Source organism: Agelaius phoeniceus, unplaced genomic scaffold (assembly GCF_051311805.1).
Source record: "Agelaius phoeniceus isolate bAgePho1 unplaced genomic scaffold, bAgePho1.hap1 Scaffold_113, whole genome shotgun sequence".
Lineage (NCBI taxonomy): Eukaryota > Metazoa > Chordata > Aves > Passeriformes > Icteridae > Agelaius > Agelaius phoeniceus.
The window spans coordinates 145,001-152,500 of record NW_027509877.1 but is presented as its reverse complement, the minus strand read 5'-3'; positions in this window follow the sequence as shown (position 1 = coordinate 152,500).

The window sequence follows — 7,500 nt, the reverse complement described above, 5'->3', positions numbered from 1 at the left end:
CCGGGGTAGACCTGATGTCCGGGGCCTCCGGGGTAGACCTGATGTCCGGGGCCTCCGGGGTAGACCAGTTGTCCCGGGCCCCTGGGGTAGACCTGTTGTCCCAGGCTCCTTGGGGTAGACCTGATGTCCCGGGCCACCGGGGTAGACCTGATGTCCGGGGCCTCCGGGGTAGACCTGATGTCCGGGGCCTCCGGGGTAGACCAGTTGTCCCGGGCCCCTGGGGTAGACCTGTTGTCCCAGGCTCCTTGGGGTAGACCTGATGTCCCGGGCCACCGGGGTAGACCTGATGTCCGGGGCCTCCGGGGTAGACCTGATGTCCGGGGCCTCCGGGGTAGACCAGTTGTCCCGGGCCCCTGGGGTAGACCTGTTGTCCCAGGCTCCTTGGGGTAGACCTGATGTCCCGGGCCACCGGGGTAGACCTGATGTCCGGGGCCTCCGGGGTAGACCTGATGTCCGGGGCCTCCGGGGTAGACCAGTTGTCCCGGGCCCCTGGGGTAGACCTGTTGTCCCAGGCTCCTTGGGGTAGACCTGTTGTCCCGGGCCGCCGGGGTAGACCTGTTGTCCCAGGCCCCTTGGGGTAGACCTGATGTCCCGGGCCACCGGGGTAGACCTGATGTCCCCGGGCGGAGCCGGGGTAGACCTGATGTCCGGGGCCTCCGGGGTAGACCAATTGTCCCGGGCCCCTGGGGTAGACCTGTTGTCCCAGGCTCCTTGGGGTAGACCTGATGTCCCGGGCCACCGGGGTAGACCTGATGTCCGGGGCCTCCGGGGTAGACCAATTGTCCCGGGCCCCTGGGGTAGACCTGTTGTCCCAGGCTCCTTGGGGTAGACCTGATGTCCCGGGCCACCGGGGTAGACCTGATGTCCGGGGCCTCCGGGGTAGACCAGTTGTCCCGGGCCCCTGGGGTAGACCTGTTGTCCCAGGCTCCTTGGGGTAGACCTGATGTCCCGGGCCACCGGGGTAGACCTGATGTCCGGGGCCTCCGGGGTAGACCAGTTGTCCCGGGCCCCTGGGGTAGACCTGTTGTCCCAGGCCCCTTGGGGTAGACCTGATGTCCCGGGCCACCGGGGTAGACCTGATGTCCGGGGCCTCCGGGGTAGACCTGATGTCCGGGGCCTCAGGGGTAGACCTGTTGTCCCGGGCCCCTTGGGTAGACCTGTTGTCCCAGGCTTCGGGGTAGACCTGTTGTCCCAGGCCTTCAGGGTAGACCTGTTGTCCCGGGCCTCCGGGGTAGAACTGTTGTCCTAGGCTTCGGGGTAGACCTGTTGTCCCGGGCCGCCGGGGTAGACCTGTTGTCCCGGGCCGCCAGGGTAGACCTGATGTCCTAGGCTTCGGGGTAGACCTGATGGCCGAGGCCCCTAGGGTAGACCTGTTGTCCCGGGCCTCCGGGGTAGACCTGTTGTCCCAGGCCCCTTGGGGTAGACCTGATGTCCTAGGCTTCGGGGTAGACCTGATGGCCGAGGCCCCTTGGGTAGACCTGTTGTCCCAGGCCCCTTGGGGTAGACCTGTTGTCCCGGGCCGCCGGGGTAGACCTGTTGTCCCGGGCCGCCGGGGTAGACCTGTTGTCCCAGGCCTCCGGGGTAGACCTGTTGTCCCGGGCCTCCGGGGTAGACCTGTTGTCCCGGGCCGCCGGGCTAGACCTGTTGTCCGGGGCCTTCAGGGTAGACCTGTTGTCCCGGGCCGCCGGGGTAGACCTGTTGTCCTAGGCTTCGGGGTAGACCTGTTGTCCCGGGCCGCCGGGGTAGACCTGTTGTCCCGGGCCGCCGGGGTAGACCTGATGGCCGAGGCCCCTAGGGTAGACCTGTTGTCCCGGGCCTCCGGGGTAGACCTGTTGTCCTAGGCTTCGGGGTAGACCTGATGTCCTAGGCTTCGGGGTAGACCTGATGGCCGAGGCCCCTTGGGTAGACCTGTTGTCCCAGGCCCCTTGGGGTAGACCTGTTGTCCCGGGCCGCCGGGGTAGACTTGATGTCCTAGGCTTCGGGGTAGACCTGTTGTCCCAGGCCCCTTGGGGTAGACCTGATGTCCTAGGCTTCGGGGTAGACCTGATGTCTTAGGCTTCCGGGGTAGACCTGTTGTCCCGGGCCTCCGGGGTAGACCTGTTGTCCCAGGCTTCGGGGTAGGCCTGATGGCCGAGGCCCCTAGGGTAGACCTGTTGTCCCGGGCCGCCGGGCTAGACCTGTTGTCCCGGGCCTCCGGGGTAGACCTGTTGTCCCAGGCCCCTTGGGGTAGACCTGATGTCCTAGGCTTCGGGGTAGACCTGATGGCCGAGGCCCCTAGGGTAGACCTGGCCTTGGCCTACGGCAGCCTGGGCCTCCGGGGTAGACCTGACAGCCGAGGCCCGGGGTAGACCTGTTGTCCTAGGCTTCGGGGTAGACCTGTTGTCCTAGGCTTCGGGGTAGACCTGTTGTCCCGGGCCTCCGGGGTAGACCTGTTGTCCCGGGCCTCCGGGGTAGACCTGTTGTCCCGCGCCGCCGGGGTAGACCTGTTGTCCCAGGCCCCTTGGGTAGACCTGTTGTCCCGGGCCCCTTGGGGTAGACCTGTTGTCCCGGGCCGCCGGGGTAGACCTGATGTCCTGCGCTTCCGGGGTAGACCTGATAGCCCAGGCCCCTTGGGGTAGACCTTTTGTCCCAGGCCCTGGGGGTAGACCTGTTGTCCCCGGGCGGGCCCTCGCCTACGGCAGCCCGGCCCCTTGGCTAGACCTGTTGTCCCAGGCCCCTAGGGTAGACCTGTTGTCCCAGGCTCTTGGCTAGACCTGTTGTCCCGGGCCGGCCTTGGCCTACGGCAGCCTAGCAAGCGGCAAAAGGATGCAGACAGCGCCGGGGAGGCTGATGGGGGAGGGCGGGGCGCCCCCAACCGCCCATGGCCGGCTGCGCTTGCCACAGAGCGGGCAGGGCCAGGGGCCGGGGCAGGGCCAGGGAGAGAGGGCACGCCAGAGCGTGAATGCCTATGGGCGGGCCGGCGGGCGGCTGCGCGCGCGCGGGTGGCAGGGGGGGCCGGGTGGAGGTGGCTGGGGAGGGGTTGGCGAGGGGGCGGGGATGGTTGGCCGCGCCTTCCTTTCACGCGCAGCGGTGTGGTAGCCTGCAGGCGTGGCCGTGCGTTAGGGTTAGGGTTAGGGTTAGTTGGGGGGGGGGGGGGGGGGGGTTAGGGTTAGGGTTAGGGTTAGGGTTAGGGTTAGTGGGGGGGGGGTTAGGGTTAGGGTTAGGGTTAGTGGGGGGGGGGTTAGGGGGTTAGGGTTAGGGTTAGTGGGGGGGGGGTTAGGGTTAGGGTTAGGGTTAGGGTTAGGGTTAGGGTTAGGGTTAGGGTTAGTGGGGGGCGGGGGGAGTTAGGGTTAGTGTTAGGGTTAGGGTTAGTCGGGGGCGGGGGGAGTTAGGGTTAGGGTTAGGGTTAGTTGGGGGGGGGGGTGCGTGTCACTGTTTCTGTCTCTGTGCGGACCAGGGCCGGTGGCTTCGTGCCGGCCCCGGGCGCCTCGGCACCGAGTCCCCACGGCCCCCTAGAGTCACGTCGAGGGCCCAAGACCTCTGCGGACCGTGAAACAACCCGCCCGAAAGCTACACACAGCGCCTGTGTGCTGGCGGCGGTGCCGGCGGCCGCCGTCGCCTCTACCGGCGGGCGGGGCGGGGCGGGGCGGGGAGGGGAGGGGCGCGGCGGGGCGAGCCGCATCGGGGCCAGGGGGGCCGGCCTGGGTAGGTTCCACCCCAGGAGGGCGTGGCGGGGCAGGGCGGGGGGTGGGTGGTGGGGGCGCTGTTTGGCCAGGTCAGCGTGTCAGCAGGCAGAGCACCGGCCTCGGCTTGCCCGTCGGCTCGGCTGGGGGCGCTTCCGATACGAAAGAAAAAGAAATCAAATGGGTCAATTTTTGGGTTGGTTTGCTTTCCCGGATAAGTTTCTCGTTCCAAGCAAATAGAAGAGCCATTCTTTCAGGAAAGGAGAAAAGAAAAAGGGGCGGGGCGGGGGGGGGCCCGGGGGGGTGGGGGACAACCCAAGAAAACCCAAATCCAAACCACAAGCCCCCCAACCCCCCCAAAAAAACCAACCTCAAAAATCAGTATCAGAGAAAGCCAAAGCAACTGGAAAAAACCCCCAAAAAACCCCCAAAACAGCCCCCCCCCCCCCCCCCCAGAAAAACAAAACAAAACAAAATACCAAAGCAAACCCAAACCAAATCCCCCCAAAGAACAACAACAAAAAAATGGAAAACATGTCATGGTCTTGAAAGGGGGGGGTGGGGTTGGGGTTCATTGTGTGGGACGGGGGGTCGATCGAGCCATCTGGCTCCGGGGTGTTATGAGGCTGTGAGCTTCGCCCGGCTCCGGGGTCGCTGGGCACGGCGAGGTGCCCGGGCGGCGGGCGACAACAGGGGGACAGCAGGTCTACCATGGATCCGAGCCGGACCCGGCTCATCAGGTCTACCCCGGCGGCGGCTGGGGACATCAGGTCTACCCCGGCTCCGGCCGGGGACATCAGGTCTACCCCGGCTGCGGCCGGGGACATCAGGTCTACCCCGGCTCCGGTCGGGGACATCAGGTCTACCCCGGCTCCGCCCGGGGACATCAGGTCTACCCCGGCTGCGGCCGGGGACAACAGGTCTACCCCGGCTCCGGTCGGGGACATCAGGTCTACCCCGGCTCCGGCCGGGGACATCAGGTCTACCCCGGCTCCGCCCGGGGACATCAGGTCTACCCCGGCTGCGGCCGGGGACATCAGGTCTACCCCGGCTCCGGCCGGGGACAACAGGTCTACCTCCGCTGCGGCCGGGGACATCAGGTCTACCCCGGCTGCGGCCGGGGACATCAGGTCTACCCCGGCTCCGGTCGGGGACATCAGGTCTACCCCGGCTCCGCCTGGGGACATCAGGTCTACCCCGGCTGCGGCCGGGGACAACAGGTCTACCCCGGCTCCGCCCGGGGACATCAGGTCTACCCCGGCTCCGCCCGGGGACATCAGGTCTACCCCGGCTCCGGCCGGGGACATCAGGTCTACCCCGGCTGCGGCCGGGGACAACAGGTCTACCCCGGCTCCGGTCGGGGACAACAGGTCTACCTCCGCTGTGGCCGGGGACATCAGGTCTACCCCGGCTCCGGTCGGGGACAACAGGTCTACCCCGGCTCCGCCCGGGGACATCAGGTCTACCCCGGCTGCGGCCGGGGACATCAGGTCTACCCCGGCTGCGGCCGGGGACATCAGGTCTACCCCGGCTGCGGCCGGGGACAACAGGTCTACCCCGGCTCCGGTCGGGGACATCAGGTCTACCCCGGCTCCGGTCGTGGACATCAGGTCTACCCCGGCTGCGGCCGGGGACATCAGGTCTACCCCGGCTCCGGCCGGGGACATCAGGTCTACCCCGGCTCCGCCCGGGGACAACAGGTCTACCCCGGCTCCGGCCGGGGACATCAGGTCTACCCCGGCTCCGGTCGGGGACATCAGGTCTACCCCCGCTGCGGCCGGGGACATCAGGTCTACCCCGGCTCCGGTCGGGGACATCAGGTCTACCCCGGCTCCGCCCGGGGACATCAGGTCTACCCCGGCTGCGGCCGGGGACAACAGGTCTACCCCGGCTCCGGTCGGGGACAACAGGTCTACCCCGGCTCCGCCCGGGGACATCAGGTCTACCCCGGCTGCGGCCGGGGACAACAGGTCTACCCCGGCTCCGGTCGGGGACATCAGGTCTACCCCGGCTCCGGCCGGGGACAACAGGTCTACCTCCGCTGTGGCCGGGGACATCGGGTCTACCCCGGCTCCGGTCGGGGACAACAGGTCTACCCCGGCTCCGGCCGGGGACATCAGGTCTACCCCGGCTGCGGCCGGGGACATCAGGTCTACCCCGGCTGCGGCCGGGGACAACAGGTCTACCCCGGCTTCGGTCGGGGACATCAGGTCTACCCCGGCTCCGGCCGGGGACAACAGGTCTACCTCCGCTGTGGCCGGGGACATCAGGTCTACCCCGGCTCCGGTCGGGGACAACAGGTCTACCCCGGCTCCGGCCGGGGACATCAGGTCTACCCCGGCTGCGGCCGGGGACATCAGGTCTACCCCGGCTCCGGCCGGGGACAACAGGTCTACCCCGGCTGCGGCCGGGGACATCACGTCTACCCCGGCTCCGGTCGGGGACATCAGGTCTACCCCGGCTCCGGTCGGGGACAACAGGTCTACCCCGGCTCCGCCCGGGGACAACAGGTCTACCCCGGCTCCGCCCGGGGACAACAGGTCTACCCCGGCTCCGCCCGGGGACATCAGGTCTACCTCGCTCCGGGGTCCGCCGGGGGCCGGCCTTGCCCCCTGGTGGCGGGCGCCGGCCGGGGACATCAGGTCTACCTCGCTCCGGCGGGACTTAGTGCAATTTCGGCGCCGGCCGGGTAGACCTGTTGTCCCGGCCGTCTGCGGAAGTTCACCAAGGGGTCGCTGTTGTCGGCCGCCTCCGGCTGCGTCATGGTAGGAGGCGGCCTGTGTTGGCGCCCCTCCCCGGTCGAGCTGCATTGGTCCTCTTGGAGGCCTGGCCGGCTTTGGACTCGTCTGTCCGTCTTATGGGAGCGAGGTGACGGGCCGCATCCCCGCAGGTTGACCCCGTACCTGCGTCCGAGGCGGAGCGGAGCGGCCGCGCGTGCGGTCGCCAGGGCCAAGCGAGTGCCGCCTAGCCGGGACGAAGCGCGCGTGCCTTTGTGTCCCGGCTCCCGTCCTTCCCAGGGAAAAGTGGGTCCAGTTGGCGAGGCGAGAGAGAAGGGGCCGCGCGAAAGAGGCGGATCCGCGGAGGCGAGAGAGAAGGGCCGCGCAAGAGCGGATCCGGAGAAGGCCGAGAGAGAGAGCAAGAAGGGGGTGAAAGACGATCCGAGAAAGCTGCTCGCCGGCCCCGAGGCGAGGCGGGGAGAGAGAGCCGAGAGAGCGAGAGCGAGCCCAGAGAGAGAGTTGCCGAGAGAGAAAGAGAAGCCGCGAGCAGCGTGTCCCGCTCCGGCCCGGCTTCTGCCGGTCGATTGGCCACGGGGGGGGGCGGCCCCCCCCGGGCACCGGTGGCGGGCGAGGCGGCGGCGCCTCGTCCCTTTTCTGCCCGGCCTTAAGCCGGGGGCCCGCTCGGCGGGCGCGGTTTTGGGCCCGTCGGTCCGCCTCGGCGGTGGCGGCGGTGCTCGGCCCGCGTTGGAGAAGCCGTCCCCCTCCCTCGGCCTTAAGCCGGGGGGACCCGCCTTGTGGCGGGCAGAATTTTTGGGCCTAGTTCTTTTTTTTTTTTTTTTTTGAACTTGCCGGGCCCGGCACCCGACGGAGAGCCCCCCGGACTGGTCCTGGGCGAGGCGGCGGCGCCTCGCCTACCTCGGTCGTGGCCGGATCGACTGAGCCGCTTGTGCCGGGCGGGGCCGGCTTTGCCGCGCCGGGTCGGTTGCTTTCGGTTGAGGCGGGCGGAGTGTGGGGGGCACCCGCCAGGCCTCCTCCGCGGGCCTTGTGTCTTTTTCTCTGGCGGCCCTAAGCCGCGGCACTGAGGAGCGTTGCGACGACAGCGCGAGGCGGGATGCCGGTGA